At 47.1% G+C, this 17,464-nt stretch overlaps 2 protein-coding genes across 12 annotated transcripts in view; one reads left to right on the plus strand and one right to left on the minus strand.

Annotated features, from left to right (window-relative positions):
* The window catches only part of LOC140897920 (C-type lectin domain family 2 member B-like), a 38,402-nt gene extending 36,847 nt beyond the window's left edge, over positions 1-1,555 (minus strand). Inside the window, exon 1 of one of the 2 annotated variants that reach the window (XM_073311213.1) lies at positions 1,461-1,555. The gene's annotated coding sequence lies outside the window, so the exon portion shown is untranslated. Of the gene's footprint in view, positions 1-1,182; positions 1,437-1,460 lie in introns of those variants that run through there. The other variant, XM_073311210.1, reaches the window with a different exon arrangement.
* Positions 1-17,464, plus strand: part of LOC140897918 (C-type lectin domain family 2 member A-like) — a 44,217-nt gene that overhangs the window by 11,757 nt on the left and 14,996 nt on the right. For 4 of the 10 annotated variants that reach the window (XR_012154864.1, XR_012154870.1, XR_012154872.1 and 1 more), the window contains exon 2: positions 9,914-10,018. The exons of 1 other annotated variant lie outside the window; for it this stretch is intronic. The gene's annotated coding sequence lies outside the window, so the exon portion shown is untranslated. Of the gene's footprint in view, positions 1-8,673; positions 8,830-9,074; positions 9,672-9,913; positions 10,049-17,464 lie in introns of all 10 variants that reach the window. 5 more of the 10 variants (XR_012154866.1, XR_012154869.1, XR_012154868.1 and 2 more) reach the window with 4 other exon arrangements.

Genomic DNA, 17,464 nt, shown 5'->3' on the forward strand with positions numbered 1-17,464 from the left:
TGATTTTCAGTTAGTTGTTGTGCTTTAGCAGTAATATTAAGCAATCTTGGTGAAACCGTGGGCCCACTGAAGTGAATGTGAGTTTTGCCACTGACTTCAATAGTCAGGATTTTATTTTGAGTCTACCTTGCCATGATTTCAGTTCTCTTTTCTGAGAGGGAATCATGAGTGTTGCATAGCAGCTTCTGTGAGCAGGTTATGTTGCAATCTGATTTTTTTCTTTTTATGCTTTGTTTCGAGTACAGATTTTGCAATTCTTTATCTGCATGATCTGTGTCAGATTTTCATTCTGATATGAATGTGTTTAACAGTGCAGAGTATGTATGTCTAAGAATTCTGTGACGCTACCCTTTTTAAGAAAATCTTTTGGAACCCATCGCAGATTATTAGAATAAATTTCTTTGGGTTTGGGGATGATTTTTTGCCTAATATTATTCACTTACGGTAGCCTCTGGGATTTGCTTCCAAACGAATTTTAAACGGGATCTAGAAATGCTGAGTGGGAATGTCATGGAGAGTTTTATAGCTGTGGTTCTTAACAAAAAATTGAAGCATAAAAGTGGATGTTGCCCGGTTGATTTTTGTGGTGTGCTTTGAGCTGGGCTGGAGACCGTGGGTTGTGTCCGCTGCCTGCTCAGGGCAGGGAGGTTGCTGCGGTGTGTTTAATTGGTGGGAGTGTGTTAATTGATTTCCGGAATTAAGGGAGTGGATATGAGGACCAGAGGCAGCTCGAGATCAGCAGATAAAGTAGCAAGGGCGGCCGGCGTTAAAAAAGCAACTCGGGAGGCATCAGAAAAATACCCTCCCCCTCTCCCAAAGGGCTCCCCCGCCCCCGGCTAATGGATTTGGCTCTTCCCAGAAGAGGCAGCTGGAGAGTTTGGCTGCGTTGAACAAGCTGGCCCTGACCTCAGCACGCAGATCTGCAGCAGGGTGTGATCCCGCGGCCGGGGGCGGCATCCAGCCAGCCAAGCTCGGTCTGGCGCCAGTTCCCCCATCTGCCCCCGGACACACGCCCCCCCCCCGCGGCCGGCCCCTCTCCAGGCCTCCCCGGGCAGGGGAGCGGCGCAGAGACGCGGGCAGCCCTGGCCGCTCTTCGCTCCTAACGCGCCGGCTCAGCTGTCCCGGGCGCAGCTGGTTAAAGGGCTGCCCCAGCCCGGCGCTCCCGCGCAGCCCCCCACCTACCTTCTCGCCGCTGGGGCTGGAAGATCCCCGGGCACAGCGCTGCTGCCGGGGCCGCTCCACGCGATCGCTTCTGGGGCGAGAGCCAGAGGGGCGGGCCCGCCTGCCGCTGGATGCCGTCGGTGTTTCCTCCCCCCTTGAGGTTTCCACTCTCCTGATCCCAGGCGGGGACTTCACCGCTCCCCCCTTCTCCCTCCCAATTCGCGGTGCGGCCCCCTCTTCCCAGTGGGCTGTTATGGGAGGCGGAGGGGAGTTCCCATTGGAGCGACGGAAGCACTCACCTCACACCCAAAGGGCGCCCCTCCCTTCAGTCCTACATATACTGTGTAACTGCACCCACATACGTAGGACCGAGGAGTTCAAGGGCACTGCTTACGGTCCCGACCCTACTTCTTGTATATGGGTTTGTACAGGTTCCAGGGCCCATAGCAAGGCCCGTGATAAATGATTTCTCCTAAGGGAAAGTCCCCCACCTCACTGGGTAAACAGCAGAGGGGAAGTCCAGAAGTTCTCTGCCTCTGTTGCTAGGGGGACTTCCCCCCCCCTAGCTAACAGCTGTAACAAGAAAACCTGGTTGTAGTTTGAAGATGCCACAATTGGAGAAAAAAATGATCCTTCACTGCCTAGGGGATATGTATCTTGTTACTCACACCACTGTGCATACCTAAGACCATACAGGTGTAAGTCCTTGTAACTTCACTGACATTCACTGGTATTTAAACAAATAAATAAAAACAAAAAGACCTCAAACAAATGCATAATGCAACCATTGAACTGAACGGAAAAAGAACCTTGCCCTATGTGGAGTTTCTGTACCCCAGAAAGGGAAAAGACTCCATTAAGCCCACTAGGGAGTTTTATTCCCATCACTGTTTCCCTGCTGAAGGCGTTGTGATATTACAGGGATAGGCAGCAGTAAAAACCCCGAGATAGAGCAATTCCTTAGGAAAGGTTCAAGGAAATCTTTAGCTGTTACCCCTCAAGAAAGAGATCTTGGAGTCATTGTGGACAGTTCTCTGAAAACATCCACTCAATGTGCAGGGGCAGTCAAAAAAGCAAACAGAATGCTGGGAATAATTAAGAAAGGGATAGATAATAGGACAGAAAATACCATGTTGCCTCTATATAAATCCATGGTACGCCCAGGTCTTGAATACTGCGTGCAGATGTGGTCGCCCCATCTCAAAAAAGATATGTTGGATTTGGAAAAGGTTCAGAAAAGGGCAACAGAAATTATTAGGGGTACAGAACAGCTTCCCTATGAGGAGAGATTAATAAGACTGGGACTTTTCAGCTTGGAAAAGAGACGACTAAGGGGAGATGTGATTGAGGTCTATAAAATCATGACTGGTGTAGAGAAAGTAAATAAGGAAGTGTTGTTTACTACTTCTCATAACACAAGAACTAGGGGGTCACCAAATGAAATGAATAGGCAGCAGGTTTAAGACAAATAAAAGGAAGTATTTCTTCACACAATGCATAATCAACCTGTGGAACTCCTTGCCAGAAGATGTTGTGAAGGCTAAGACCATAACAGGGATCAAAAGAGAACTAGATAAATTCATGGAGGATAGGTCCATCAGTGGCTATTAGCCAGGATGGGCAGGAATGTTGTTCCTAGCTCTGTTTGCCAGAAGCTGGGAATGAGCGACAGGGGATGGATCACTTGATGATTCCCTGTTCTGTTCATTCCCTCTGGGGCACCTGGCACTGGCCACTGTCAGAAGAGAGGATACTGGGCTAGATGGACCTTTGGTCTGACCCGGTAGGGCCATTCTTATGTTCTTTGTTCTTATGAAACCAGACGCAGAAAGGGTCTAAAACTGTGGAACTAGGTAAATAGCCTGTCCTAATGCATTTAACAAGTGTATAACAGAACCACAGGGAACAAATAAAGAGGCCGCTTAGAAGGTTTTCAGAGTTGTGAGTCTGGGAATGTGTATCTTTTTTAGAGGAACTGGGCATGCCCAAATTTTAGTGCAGGCGCTGCCTTCTACTCCCAGTGTGGCCTGACACAACATAAACTTGCCTTACCTCAGTTTTCCAATCTGTAAAATGGGGATGGTGGTAATGACCTAGCCCACTGCTATGTTGTGTCGACTTCTCCATTAGTGTGCCAGATTCGTGAGAGGTATGTGCTAAGTCTGATTATTGCTGAGTTTGTTTAACCCACCACCACATAAAATAGCACTGTCTGGGCCTGTCAGTATTGCCAACTTTCATGATAACATCATAAGTCTTATCATATTTAGTGTTTTTTCTTACAGCTACAGCTCCTGGTGTCAAGTGAAGACAGAATCTCAGCTTTCATTTTAAAAGAAAAAGTAAATATCTAGCCCTCTGTGACTGCATGTGACTGCTAACGGCTCAAAAACCAGACGGCAAAGAAAGAACCCACCATGTATTATTATTAAACTCACGATTTTTGGAGGCCTGCCTCAGCATTTTTAAATCCTTGGGGCTGGCAATGCTGAATAAAAGTGGTATGTTTAAAACTTGACAACTAACACGTCTCAAAATGCCAGTGCAGACAGGGCAAGTTGCATTGTCACATGTGCTAGCTGTGGGTAGCCTGTCGTTTACCTTGACCAGCTAACACATGTTGAAATACAATGCGACCTATCTACACTAGAGTTTTAAGCACGTTAGCTCTCACACTTTTGAACCACCCCTTTTATCCTAGCGTGTGGACAGGCCCTCTGAAATACTGGTTAAAAACCCCCAGTACAGCTGTGTGGCAGGTGGGCTGCTTATTTCCTGAATTGACTGACTTCTTATGAAAAACCTATTGCTGAGTGTGAAGTGAAGAGAGTGTCAGCCGTGGTAACCACAACAGTGGCATAAAAGATTGTTAAAGGAAATAAGGAAAGTCGTGAACTCCTTGCCCTTCCTGCTCTTTCAAGCAAGGACAAAAATAGAGAAGATCTTTGCAGAGTAAGATCACGCTCAGTCATGGATGCCGTTTCAGATTTTGGTAAGGGGGGACAACTTTAACTGTGATAGCAGGGGCTACTTAGGCAACTGAAAACTCTACGTTTTTTTGCAGACAATAACTTAGAAAATTACCTGTCCCTCTCCCTCTCTCTCATATCTCTAATACTCAGCACTAATGCTAACACGTTCTAATATCTTGTGTCATGTCACTTAAAGGACACTGGTTAGGTTTAAAATTTTAAAGTATATTCTTACTCTTGAATACAACAATTGTAGAAAAATCTAGATTGCTTTCTACCATTTAAGCCACTTACTTCTTGAAGTTCACCAAGCTTGGAATAGATCATTTACCTTTTGAAAACATCCTACTAGGGCAAAGCCCCCATGAGTTTATACCTGCACCTGCCTGGGGTGTTACCGTACTAAATAGAATAGACCAGAAATTGACTTTAAACAGGAATGAAACCGACACTTTCAAGTTACTTTCACAGTATTGCCAACCCCAAATGTTTAAAAATCATGAGTCAGGCTCACCAAAAATCGTGAGATTGGCTTAAAAATCATATTTTGTAAAAATAATAGATGTAGTATTCTTTTTATTTGCCTTCTGCTTTTTGAGCCTTTAGGGTGCACTGGGGTCACGTTGTGAAGCTTTCTGCACAGCTACAAGGGCCAGAAACTTACTTGTTCTTTAAGAATGAAGGCTGAAATCCTCACATCTCCACTTGACTCCAGGAGCCGGGGCTTTAAGGAAAACAATAATTATTGTGAGACTCGTGACAAAATCACGAGAGTTGAAAACACTGCTTTCACTTCTGTTTGAGACTAGTTACTTTCCTGAAGGCTCTTAAGAAAAACACTACGGTGATTGAGTTGCAGTTCTCACAGGAGAGTACTTAAAACCAAACACCAGGAAAATCCCACATTTTAAAGCTGAGAGAAAAAAACGGAGTCTTCTGAGATATATCAGGGCCACTGCAGGGAGGAAAGGAAAATAAACAGGCACATGAGCTCAAGAGGAAGAGCTGTCCAGAAAGGAAGTTGGAGGGTCAAATCTTCCAGTGCTTAATCAGGTAAAATTTCTGTTGCCATCAGCGCCTCCACTCATAGATATTAACATGTTCAATAATTATACACTTCAGACTTAAATATCTTGAGCCACCTTATCCAGGGCTACACATTTTATATGCATTGGCTCAGGGACTATATTTTCTGGCATATTCTGAACAGTGCTGAGCATACAGATGGTGTCAGTGAATAAGAACGGCCGTACTGGGTCTGCTAGGCATCTAGTGGGGTTTACAAAGCACCTAGCCTTGTGGGCGCTTTTGAAAATCCCACTAGGCACCCCTGCACTTAGCTAGTTCCTGAAGCCCTTACTCAGTTTTCATCTAGTCTGCTCAGGTCAAACTCCCAACAGGGCCTTGTCTACAACTAGCTTCTCTCGATTAAGCTAAATTCAGCAACAGAATTAAATTAAATTGATATAAGGCAGTTGTAAACCGCTTTAAGAATGACCACCCAGGAGTTTGCATCAGTTTAACTACATTTATTTAAAAAACAATTTTGGTTAAACCAGTGTGTGTAGCCTATGTTTGATTCTGATTGTCTCTTGACTTCAGTGGAGTTTACTCCTTATATATGCCCAGGGTGAGCAAGAGGAGAATCAGGCCCAGGGGCTCCAGTGGGGTTGCTCCCGATTCACACTGAGAGCGAATGAGAAAAGAATTCAGTCCAGTGACTCTGATGAGAGGATAGCCCTGAGGGAGGACTTAGTAAAAAGAGTACTGGGGACTCGAGATTGAGCTCACAGCCTTCAATGATCTCGCTGGGGTGGGACTCTCTGCAGAACTGAGGGGCTGGGAGGGAAAACTTCTGAGCCTGCTGAGGGATGGGGCAGGCACCAGAATTATTCTCTGATCCTTCATTTAAAAAAAAGGAAGAAAGACTGTGCTGTTTTACAGCATGGTCCAGCACTGCCAAAGCCTTTAGAATAAGCTTCAGTGTTTGGGACTAGAACTGTAAAATATAGTAGTGAGATGTTTTCTCACTGAGAGAAGGATGCATCAGGGGGTATGGGAAAAATCTCATCCCTCACAATGGAGTCTCCTGATTTTGTGTCCTTTTCCTTCCTAGTATTATTCCAGATTGTAACTTCTGGTGCCCGTAGTGCATGGGGGTGACTCCTTTGGTGCTCTTTCTCACAGCTTGTCTGAACCATTTTTTATTCCCCACTGTAGCTGGTCTGCCTTTTTTTCTGAAGTCTGATTGCATCCCAAAGAGGAATCACTGAAATATTGGAGCATGAACATCAGGCACCTCAATTCAGGGAGAGTACAAATGGGTTCTGCCCTTACGTTAAAAAAACAAACAAACAAAAAACACAACAAAACTGATCAATAAGACCTCAAAATAATGACTGTAAACACAGAAGTCCTGGTGGTATGTTATGTACTATTAATATTGAGTATTGTTGTACTTCCTTATAAGCATGTTTCCACCAGGACATGTAGAAGTCTGTATTAAATATCAGTTATATTTCATGCCCAGCCTGATAAATTTCCATTGTTGCATTTTGGTGATTTGTGATGGACTGACTGTGGGGCTCTTGTGTTGGACACGTAGAATATCCTGAATTCATATCTAGCCAACCTATGTCACTGGGCACGGAGCTGATTTCTACCCCCACTTTCCCTTCCTTCAAGACATGGAGAAGGAGCCATGCTACTGAAATAGTGCAGCTTTTGTAGACTAAACTGAAAGAATTTCCCTCTGTGCTAACTTTAACCCCATTCTTCACTATTTGGAAATTGGCCCAATAATTGAAATGTAAAAACTTAGCAGAGAATCTGACAAATTACTCCCACAGGTGGGAGTGACCAAATCTATTAGGATGTAAAATCTTTACATGGGAGAGGGGAGAAATGGTCACATAGATAATTTAGGGTTCCGTTGAAATCGATGGGAGAGTTGTCATTGACCTCAGCAGCAGGCCCCCAATGGATTACACATTTAGGATCTGATCCAAACTCCACTGAAATCAGCAGCAGTATTTCCGTTGGCTTCAATGGGCTTTGGATGAGACCCTTCAATGGGCTTTGGATGAGACCAGATTTTAGCGCTTTGGCAACCCTAAAAGAAGAAGGGTTTCCAAAGCGCTAAAACCTGGGCAAGGTTTTCAAAAGTGACTGGTGTCCTTGGGTGTGAGAACTTAAAGAAGCCTGACTTTCAGAGGGTGGGTACTCAGCAGTTTTTGAAAACAAAGCCCCTTTCAGGTGTCTCAAACTGGGACCCCAAAATCACTTGCCAAGATTTTTTTTTTAAAGTGATCACCTCTCATAAACTAGATGCCTGTTCCTGGTCCCATTGGAAGGCCAGTTGACTGAAAGGGAAGCGGGATTGGGCCGTGTAGGTAATAAAGGAAGTATTTCAAGCACCACTGAGATGCAGCCAGCTTTGCAGCTGTATGTGGTGGTGTTTAACAGTGCTTTGCAATGGAGTGCTTTTTGTACTAGCAAAAGAGGCATAAAAAGGAAATGAATTGACCACAAGAATGCACCCAAAGGGAATAACAAATACTCAAATAAGACTTGTTTAGAACAAAGCCCATTTGGGACTCTGAGTAAAGAGGAAGCCTCCTCTCTTGGTGATATTTTGGTAAGATTGTGCATGAATAGAGCAACAGAAAAAAACATTCTGGTGCTAAAAGCTCACTCTGCCTCACCTCATGCAAAATAAAATCTCTAGGGAAACTGAGTCACTGGGGTTTAAAAGCAGGCGGAGTGGCATCTGGGCTAGAAAGCAGAAAATCCAAATAGTGCTAGCAAGGGCTTTTTCTCTAGCTGTGCACACTTTTCTGTCTGTAGCATTTGGTATTTATTTCCCCCCTTTTCATGATGGCGCCCTCACAAAACACAGACTGTGTCATCGTTCTTGACAAACTGATTTGCTCAGAGTTATAGAGCTAGAGAAGGTAGAAGCGAACGTAAAGCTCTTTACTATCTCAAAAGAAGTTCTGTGTTTCATACTGTGGATCCTAAAGTGATGAGACTAGATCAGAAGAGCTTTGGGTTAGAGCTAAGGGTTTAAGGGCTATAGTCCTAAGGAGGGTTTATTTTTTAACATCTGTGGCTAATATTGAGATCCTGGATCTCTAGATCAAGGCCCTAGGGAATTCCCAGTCTCTCCCCAATGCCTCTGAGGCAGGGTGTAGTTGTTAGGTGTGATCCCTTTAGCACAAATACAAGAGCGGATGGTAGGGGGCATACATTAATTTATAACCCTGAGCAAGTGTATTAGCCCAGCATCAGCAGCTGACAAACTAGTTCTTCTGCATTGCGAAGCAGGAAGCCTGGCCTCAGGCAGTGAGCAGGAGTGCCACCCCTCCCCAGCCCCCCAAGCCTCTCTCCACCAGTTAGCATCTGCAGAAGCTGTGCACTTATTCCCAAAACCAGGGACACGGGGTGTAATTACAGGGGCATCCCAACACTGTGAACTTTCACCGTAGGTTTCATAGGCTGGTGTGGGATTCACGCTGAACAAAGCAAAATTGTATCTCAGCCCTGCAGGCTACAGTGTTTCTTACGAATCCAGCTGTACCCTGGCGGTGATCAAGAAACCGGTATCGAGGGTGGGGCAGTGAGGGAAGGGCAGCTCTCACTGCTCCCTGGAGGCTGAGAGCCAGATTCTCATCCTGGTTATCAAGGTAACTCTGAGGTAACTTCAGTGCCCCAGAACTGGTGTAAATGAGAGCGGGATCTGGCTCTATGGGTCTAACTCTGCTACTCTGGGCCTTTGGCACTCAGGAGATTCACCCCTTCTTCATCAGCACTGAGCATACTTCAGGCACCTGAATTATCCTCCACTCCTGAACCCCAGTGGGATTCTTTCCTGTCACCTGCAAAGACCTAAAAAATAGCCCAGTCATTCATCCTAACCCCAGCTGTCTCTGCCTTCACCAGCTCCCTGAAAACACCCCAAGCGGCAAGCTGGAAGCAGGGTTGATATAACCCTATCCACCTGACCTCTTTCTGTCTCAAACAAGCCTCCTCTACAAATACTGAGAAGCCACGTGATCCAGATTCCTTAGCTTTCTGGAGTGCTATTTATGCACCAGTTTCCTTAGTTTTCTTTGGTGCTATTTTTCCCATCTTGTGACTAGTCAAACCTCAGTCACGGAGCCTCACCAGAGCACAGTCCTACAGCGCTCAGAGCGACAGCTCACCCTAGATGTTGTGACATCACACACGGTTCCCTGCCAGTTGTGTGGGGCAGCAGTTGCTGCTGACTTCAAAGTCCTGGGGATGAACCCCTCAGCGTTCCTGAACAGGATTTTGGAACAACCAAAGAGGAGCTGGTCTGGGACAATGCACTGGGCCCAGTGCACTGTGGGACAGGACCTCGGGAATAGCCAGTGCTGAGCGGATAACCGTGCAGACAGGTTTAGTGACACTGCTAGCTAGGTACCTCCTAGCTCTATATCTCCGTACCGAGGGCTTCGATTCAAGGCGACCCCAGTAATCAGGGACAGAAGAACAGCTGAGAACAGGGAGAAGAAGGTATTCGTATTTGTAGTATTTTATGTGTAGAGGCTTGTAGGAGCTTTGTGCTGGGAGAGAAGCTGAGCCCTGATTAGGGGGCAGGGCTTCTCTGACTAGGGGTCCTATAAAGGCAGCAGCACAGAAGCCAGCAAACAGAGCTGTAAACAGGGGAGTTTGAGGGGGAGTTTGTATTGTGGTGCTTTTTTGGGGTTTGTTTTTGCTGTGGGTGGTGGTGTTTTGATGTGGTTTGTGTTTCCCAGATTAACAGGATGTAGGTGGGAAGGCGATGATAGCTACAGAGGCAGCAGTGGGAGTGACCCATGTCATGGAAGACGCAATGAGGATGACTGGATGTGGAAGCTGCGGTACGTACATGATCCTGGAGGGGATACCTGGTAAGAGTTTTATCTGCATGAAATGCCATCTGATAGAGCTGATGGAGGAAAAGATCCGCGGTTTGGAGATGAAGGTGGAAAGTCTGGTTGAGTTTAGGAAGGGGTTTGAGCAGATTATGGAGCAAAGACATGAGGCATCTGAAGGGAAAAGCTCAGACTTGCAGATGGAAGCAGGACTGAGGAATTCTGAGGGGAGACTGGGTAAGGAAAGGTTTCAGAGTAACAGCCGTGTTAGTCTGTATTCGCAAAAAGAAAAGGAGTGCTTGTGGCACCTTAAAGACTAACCAATTTATTTGAGCATAAGCTTTCGTGAGCTACAGCTCACTTCATCGGATGCATACTGTGGGATTATTTTAAATCAAAGCTGCAGAAGCTATCGGAAGCCTGCATCCCAAGAAAGGGGAAAAATGTCATAGGCAGGAGTTGTAGACCAAGCTGGATGAGCAAGCATCTCAGAGAGCTGATTAAGAAAAAGCAGAAAGCATACAGGGAGTGGAAGATGAGAGGGATCAGCAAGGAAAGCTACCTTATTGAGGACAGAACATGTAGGGATAAAGTGAGACAGGCTAAAAGTCAAGTAGAGTTGGACCTTGCAAAGGGAATTAAAACCAATAGTAAAAGGGTCTATAGCCATATAAATAAGAAGAAAACAAAGAAAGAAGAAGTGGGACCGCTAAGCACTGAGGATGGAGTGGAGGTCAAGGATAATCTAGGCATGACCCAATATCTAAACAGATACTTTGCCTCAGTCTTTAATAAGACTAAAGAGGATCTTAGGGGTAATGGTAGCATGACAAATGGGAATGAGGATATGGAGGTAGACATTACCATATTTGAGGTAGAAGCGAAACTCAGACAGCTTAATGGGACTAAATCGGGGGTCCCAGATAATCTTCATCCAAGAATATTAAAGGAATTGGCACCCGAAATTGCAAGCCCATTAGCAAGAATTTTTAATGAATCTGTAAACTCAGGGGTTGTATCATATGATTGAAGAATTGCTAACATAGTTCCTATTTTTAAGAAAGGGAAAAAAATGATCCGGGTAACTACAGGCCTGTTAGTTTGACATCTGTAGTATGCAAGGTCTTGGAAAAAATTTTGAAGGAGAAAGTAGTTAAGGACATTGAAGTCAATGGTAAATGGGACAAAATACAACGTGGTTTTACAAAAGGTAGATCGTGCCAAACCAACCTGATCTCCTTCTTTGAGAAGGTAACAGATTTTTTTAGACAAAGGAAACACAGTGGATCTAATTTACTTAGATTTCAGTAAGGCATTTGATACCGTGCCACATGGGATCAGGGCTGCAGCACGTGAGACACTAAACACACATGAAAAGCTAACTCTAAATAGACCCGACAAAAAGTGTCAGGAAGGGAAACTGAGGCACAGTCCAGTGATGTGCCTAAGGTCACCCAGCAGGTCAGTGGCAGAGCTGGGAATAGCACTCAGGTCTCCTGATGCCCAGCCCTCTATCCACTGGACAGCACTACCTCTGATCTGGTTGCACTTCACACTCACTTTGCACTGGTGTAAATGACTACACAAAGGACAGGCCAAAGGTGAACGTGGCCCAGAGATGCTAGCAATAGGGCAGTTTCTTATCTCAGCAAAGGGTCCCTCTGCCCCCAAAGCCAAAGGGGAGGGGAATCTGATTTAACTGCCAGCGTAGATGGGATAAACCCCCTTTCAGCTCAGTTATAAAGAGCGTTTCATGGGTCCATTTCCTGGTGGCTGATTTAGTCAGGCTCAGGGGCCCTGCAAGGAGGGACGCCAAACGCCTTTTTAAATGTGACCTGGAAAGCTTGTGTGCTTTTTGTTTTGTTATATCTCTTTGGGTTTGTTTTTTTTGCCTTGGGTACTATGAATGATCGTCCTTGATTTTGCTGGGGGGATTGTTAGGGGTCATTGAGGATGTACTCTGAGCTCTCTTGTGTACATATTGTTACTTGACAAACACCCCAAAACATTTATTTAAATTAAAAGTTTATTGATTAAAGAGAAGAAAGATCAAGACATTAAAACAGGCATTTATACTGAAATTGGGTGAGTGATTATGCAAAACAAGCAGTCAAAACTTTTAAAACTTTTTTCTGGAGGCAAAATATTAGTCTCTAATTGCAGAATAGCCTTTCTTTGAAAAGGAAAAGGTTAATTTTACTTTCATCTCTGGTGTATGAAGGGTATTTACGGATCTTGTTTGTAACAACCAGACACACAATTTGGAGAAGAGGAGATAGAAAAGATGGGTGAAATACGGCTTTTGTTCATGTTTTTGGCACGCTGGATCACTGGTTAGTTAGGAGTAGATGGCTTTTGGCTGACAAGTCAACGACAACACCTGCTCTTTGGATTGTGGCTTACCGATTTGGTCAGGAATGCTATTTGCTTGGGGTTTTTTTGTTTGTTTTCTTAGATCAGGAAGGCGTGGATGAACCCAGCATGGTTGACTTCAGGATTCAGTGAAAAGTCTAGAAAATGCGAGAGAGGGTAGAAGGAAAGAAAAGAAGGGGGGCATAAGATAACACAACATGGGAAGGGAAAATGATGCAGGATCTTACATACCTCTGCAGTGTGGGAAGTTGAATACGCCCACTGGTGGGCTGAGGGCTGCGTGGCATGATAATGTGATGACTTTCAGCACTCACAGATGAAAACAAAATTCCTTGAACAAGATTATGGCCAGCCAGCCAGCCTTCCTCTCAGGAAGAAAGTCCTTAGGTGAGTCAAGATGAATGGCGATGCTGCTGGCAGTTCGGGGGATGAGCTGTGTTGCAAGGCAGGATGGGCAGATGAGAGGGAGAATAGAAGTGAACTATCTGAACTGATCATGTCCCGTCCCCCTCCCGCTTCCCCAAGGAAACCCAAGGAGCAGGAAAGTGGGCATCGTAGTTCATCCCTGTCCTTATTTTGTCTGCAATTAGGCTTAATATCGGTCACACTAATTGTGGTTTATTCGCTTCTGGTTCCACATCGGTTTTACCCAGCGTAATTTTAACAGCCCTTGGATTTTATTAATGTGGCCTTTTCGGTTTAGACTAATCCAGCTTTTTTTTTCTGGTTCTCCTATTTTTCATGGTTATTGGAACCTCTCAGGAACGTTCACATCTTTTTTCACAGTGAAGCTCACAATAGGGGTACACTGGGTAGGCCCAGTTGTCACAACAGCTCTCACACCTTAACTGAAGTGTTGCATCTCCTACAGCTACTGCCTTTTCCCAAATGTTCATTCGGCTTTGAAGTAAATAAAAAATTTTTCTTTTACATTTCTGTTCAGTTTGTTATTAACAGCCCCACCATAATCCTTCCCCTCCCCAGTTTTAAGCAGTCTGATATGCCCCTCTTATCGCCCAACTTCCACTCTCTTGGGCTCTAAACTTGCAAATTATTACATGTGAGTAGAGCCCTGTTGATTCCCCACTATGGCCAGTTTTACCCACCAGGGATATTAATTGGCAGCTCCTCCATGGAACTGTGAGCACGAGCATGGACCAGGCGTGGTTCATGAACTCCCCTGAGGCCTGTCCCTTCTGCAGCGAGAGGGAGACCCTGGTGCACATCTATGTAGGGTGCGTCAGGTTGCAGCCCCTCTTCCGGCTCCTCCAGAACCTCTTACTGAGGATCTGGCTGCACTTCTCTGCGTATCTCCTGATCTGTGCAGACCCCATCTGTAGCCCCACAAAGCTGTGAGTCCTCCTCCTCAACCAAGGTGGCCATCCATCACTCTAGGAGGAGGAGGAAGCTGGACAGGGTTTGCTTTGTGATTGTGGGGCCTGTTTCTGGTCCGTTGCACAGCCATGACTCTGGGCAGAGTTCCTCTGGGCAGTGCCCGCTGACTCCTTAGACATCTTTGAGGAGCGGTGGGGGCTGTCGGGGGTTCTCTGCTTGGTGTCCCCCTCCGAATCTCTAATTTTCAACCTTTGATAGCGCTCCCATCCCTGTTTTTTCCTTTGTTGTCCCCAGCATTCAGTTGTGGTCAGGGTCCAGCTGGCTCCTCCCCCTTGGGTGAGGGGGCAGGCCTAGGCCCACCCGCCTGTCACAGTAGCTGCATATAGTGCTATGGGTGGTTCTGCTTAAGCTAGGGGTGGGCAAACTACGGCCCAGGGGCCACATCCGGCCCTTCAGACATTTTAATCTGGCCCTCGAGCTCCCACCAAGGAGCAGGGTTGCATGTGCACATCTTGCAGCCTTCTGTGTGGCTTAAGTTTTCACACTGTAACAGGAAGATGGGAGTGGGTAAAGTGGAGCAGGTCCTCACAGTGTGAGGTGCTAAGAATTCATTTGGAAAACAGGTTTCAGAGTAACAGCCGTGTTAGTCTGTATTCGCAAAAAGAAAAGGAGTACTTGTGGCACCTTAGAGACTAACCAATTTATTTGAGCATGAGCTTTCGTGAGCTACAGCTCACTTCATCGGATGCATACCGTGGAAACTGCAGCAGACTTTATATATACACAGAGAATATGAAACAATACCTCCTCCCACCCCACTGTCCTGCTGGTAATAGCTTATCTAAAGTGATCATCAGGTTAGGCCATTTCCAGCACAAATCCAGGTTTTCTCACCCTCCACCCCCCACACACAAATTCACTCTCCTGCTGGTGATAGCCCATCCAAAGTGACAACTCTTTACACAATAACTTGATTATCATGCACAATCAAGGGGGAGCTGTGTTAGTCTGTTTCAGCAAAACCAGCTAGGAGTCTTGTAGCACCTTAAAGACTAACAAATCGCTTAGAGCAGCGGCCTCCAATAGAAATGTGATGCTAGCCACGCTTGTGGTTTTGAATTTTTCTTATTAGCCACATTATATAAAATAGTCACATGCATAAGCCCCAATTCAATAGCCTATGAGCCACGTGTGGCTAGCGGCGAATGTATTGGACACCGCTGGCTTAGAGCATAAGCTTTCGTGGGCTCCAGCCCACTTCTTCGGATGCAGAGGGGCAAGCTGCAGTTTGGCAGATGAATAAACGTATACCTGCAAAGAGGGGGGTGATGCAATACTATGTGGAGGACCAGTGCTAAGGAGGTAAATTCAGTCAGGGGGGATGTGGCCCATTCCTACAAGTTGATGAGAAGCTGTGAATGCCAAAATAGAGAGAGAACCTTTTGTCGTGAGCCAGTCTTTTCTCAGGCCGAGTGTGCTACAATCCAACTGGCAAATGAATTCCAGCTCAGCAGTTTCGCGCAGAAGTCTGTTTTTGAGGGGTTTTTTGAAGTATGGCAACTTTCAAGTCTGTGACTTTGTGTCCAGGGAGATTAAAATGTTCTCCCACTGGTTTTTGCTGTGTGAGGGTGAATTAGAGCAGCCCCACAGCGGGAGGACACCACATGCCTGCTGTAGGGCCGGCAGACCAGCACCCTCACCCCCTTCCCGGCAGGATCACACAGGCACGTCAGCTGGGACTGGCAGAGAGCCCTGTCTAGCCCCCACAGCCACTGCTCCTTCGCATTAGCGCCAATCCTGCTTGTTCCTAGGGCGCTTGGCAAGGTGAGCAGCCAGCCCCCCGAGGTAGAGAAAGGGCCGCGCATCACACTCACCCTCACAGGAGGAGACGATGCAGGTGTTGCTGTGGGAGGGGAGCGGCTCTGTGCAGGACACCCGGGTGTAGTTTCTGGCGTGCACGCTCGCTCGCTCTCTCTGTACGCCTCGCCTCCTGTCCAGCCCGTGTGGCAGCCCTGATATTAACTTACTCGCTGGGAGAGTAATCTTAAATATTTCCCCTGACACACTGTTTAAATATGACTAAAAGAAAAGGACGACTTGTGGCACCTTAGAGACGAACCAATTTATTTGAGCATAAGCTTTCGTGCTCAAATAAATAATATTTGCTCAAATAAATTGGTTCGTCTCTAAGGTGCCACAAGTCCTCCTTTTCTTTTTGCGAATACAGAGGAACAGGGCTGTTACTCTGAAAAAAGTAATTTTGCCTCTTGCCTGCCACTGTGTCCAGAAAAGATGGGCAGCTGGCCCGCTGATGGGGGGATTTTTTGGACAGTGCCTCGCTGCTCTGTGTGTGTGTTGGGGGGTTTGCAAACCGCTGCCGCAGTGGCGGCGGGGGGGGAGGTTTGGGACATCAGATTCGGGGGCGGGCCCGGAAGTGGCTCTTTAATTAGCTGCCGGCTGCCGGCCTGCGCTCAGATTGGGTTGCAGGCGCCGGGTTGATGTGGCCGGGGTGAGTAGCGGATCTCGTCTTTTCCATGGGGGGTCGCCGCTGAGCCCCGTGTCCTCTTGCGGGGGGCCAGGGCGCCTTGCCCCTGCGGCGGGGCGGGGCTATTGTGCGCTTTGGGTGTGATGCGGGGGGCGCCCCTGGAGTGCAGCGGGACCAGGGCCGCCTCTTATGCTGCCTTGTACAGCGCCCTGCACCGGGGCGGCGGCAGCGCGGGGCCAGGTGATCCGGTCACCTCCAGTGGGACTTGCCTCTCCTGTGTGCCCCCGCAGGCGCGGTCCCGGCTGAGCGCAGAGCCGCGGGGCTGAACCCTGCCGGCCCTTGGAGGGTCCCGCCCAGGTGGTGTCCCGAGGCGGCCCGGGGCAGCAGGAGGTGGGGGTGCAGCAGCGGCTCCGCACGCCTCTTCCACGGGATTGCCCTAGGGCTGAACGGCGCAATTCAGTGATTCTCTGGACAGCCTCCAAGCGGCTCCTGGCAGCACGTGATACTAAAACGGGTGATTTAATGTAACCCATCAGCAGGCTTTGAATCTGGTGGGAACTAATGAAGTCATCTTGCACGGAGCTGTGAACCAAGGCTCCCAGGGGAGCAGCCTTTTCCCCGGGTGCTTCTGGATGTGTGGAGCGAGCAGGGATCTTACTCCCGGGGGAAGCTCGTTGTAAGAGTGTTTGGGGGGGAAAGGGGGTTAAGCCCGTCTACAAGAGGGGGACTCAGGAACGCTGGCGCTAGCCTCACTTCCTCTCCACAGCGTACATGTTGCATCATATGTCGGGGGGAGCTGTGTTAGTCTGTTTCAGCAAAACCAGCTAGGAGTCTTGTGGCACCTTAAAGACTAACAAATCGCTTAGAGCAGCGGCCTCCAATAGAAATGTGATGCTAGCCACGCTTGTGGTTTTGAATTTTTCTTATTAGCCACATTATATAAAATAGTCACATGCATAAGCCCCAATTCAATAGCCTATGAGCCACGTGTGGCTAGCGGCGAATGTATTGGACACCGCTGGCTTAGAGCATAAGCTTTCGTGGGCTCCAGCCCACTTCTTCGGATGCAGAGGGGCAAGCTGCAGTTTGGCAGATGAATAAACGTATACCTGCAAAGATGGGGGTGATGCAATACTATGTGGAGGACCAGTGCTAAGGAGGTAAATTCAGTCAGGGGGGATGTGGCCCATTCCTACGAGTTGATGAGAAGCTGTGAATGCCAAAATAGAGAGAGAACCTTTTGTCGTGAGCCAGTCTTT

The sequence above is a fragment of the Lepidochelys kempii genome, chromosome 14, assembly GCF_965140265.1.
Source record: "Lepidochelys kempii isolate rLepKem1 chromosome 14, rLepKem1.hap2, whole genome shotgun sequence".
NCBI classification, from domain to species: Eukaryota; Metazoa; Chordata; order Testudines; family Cheloniidae; genus Lepidochelys; species Lepidochelys kempii.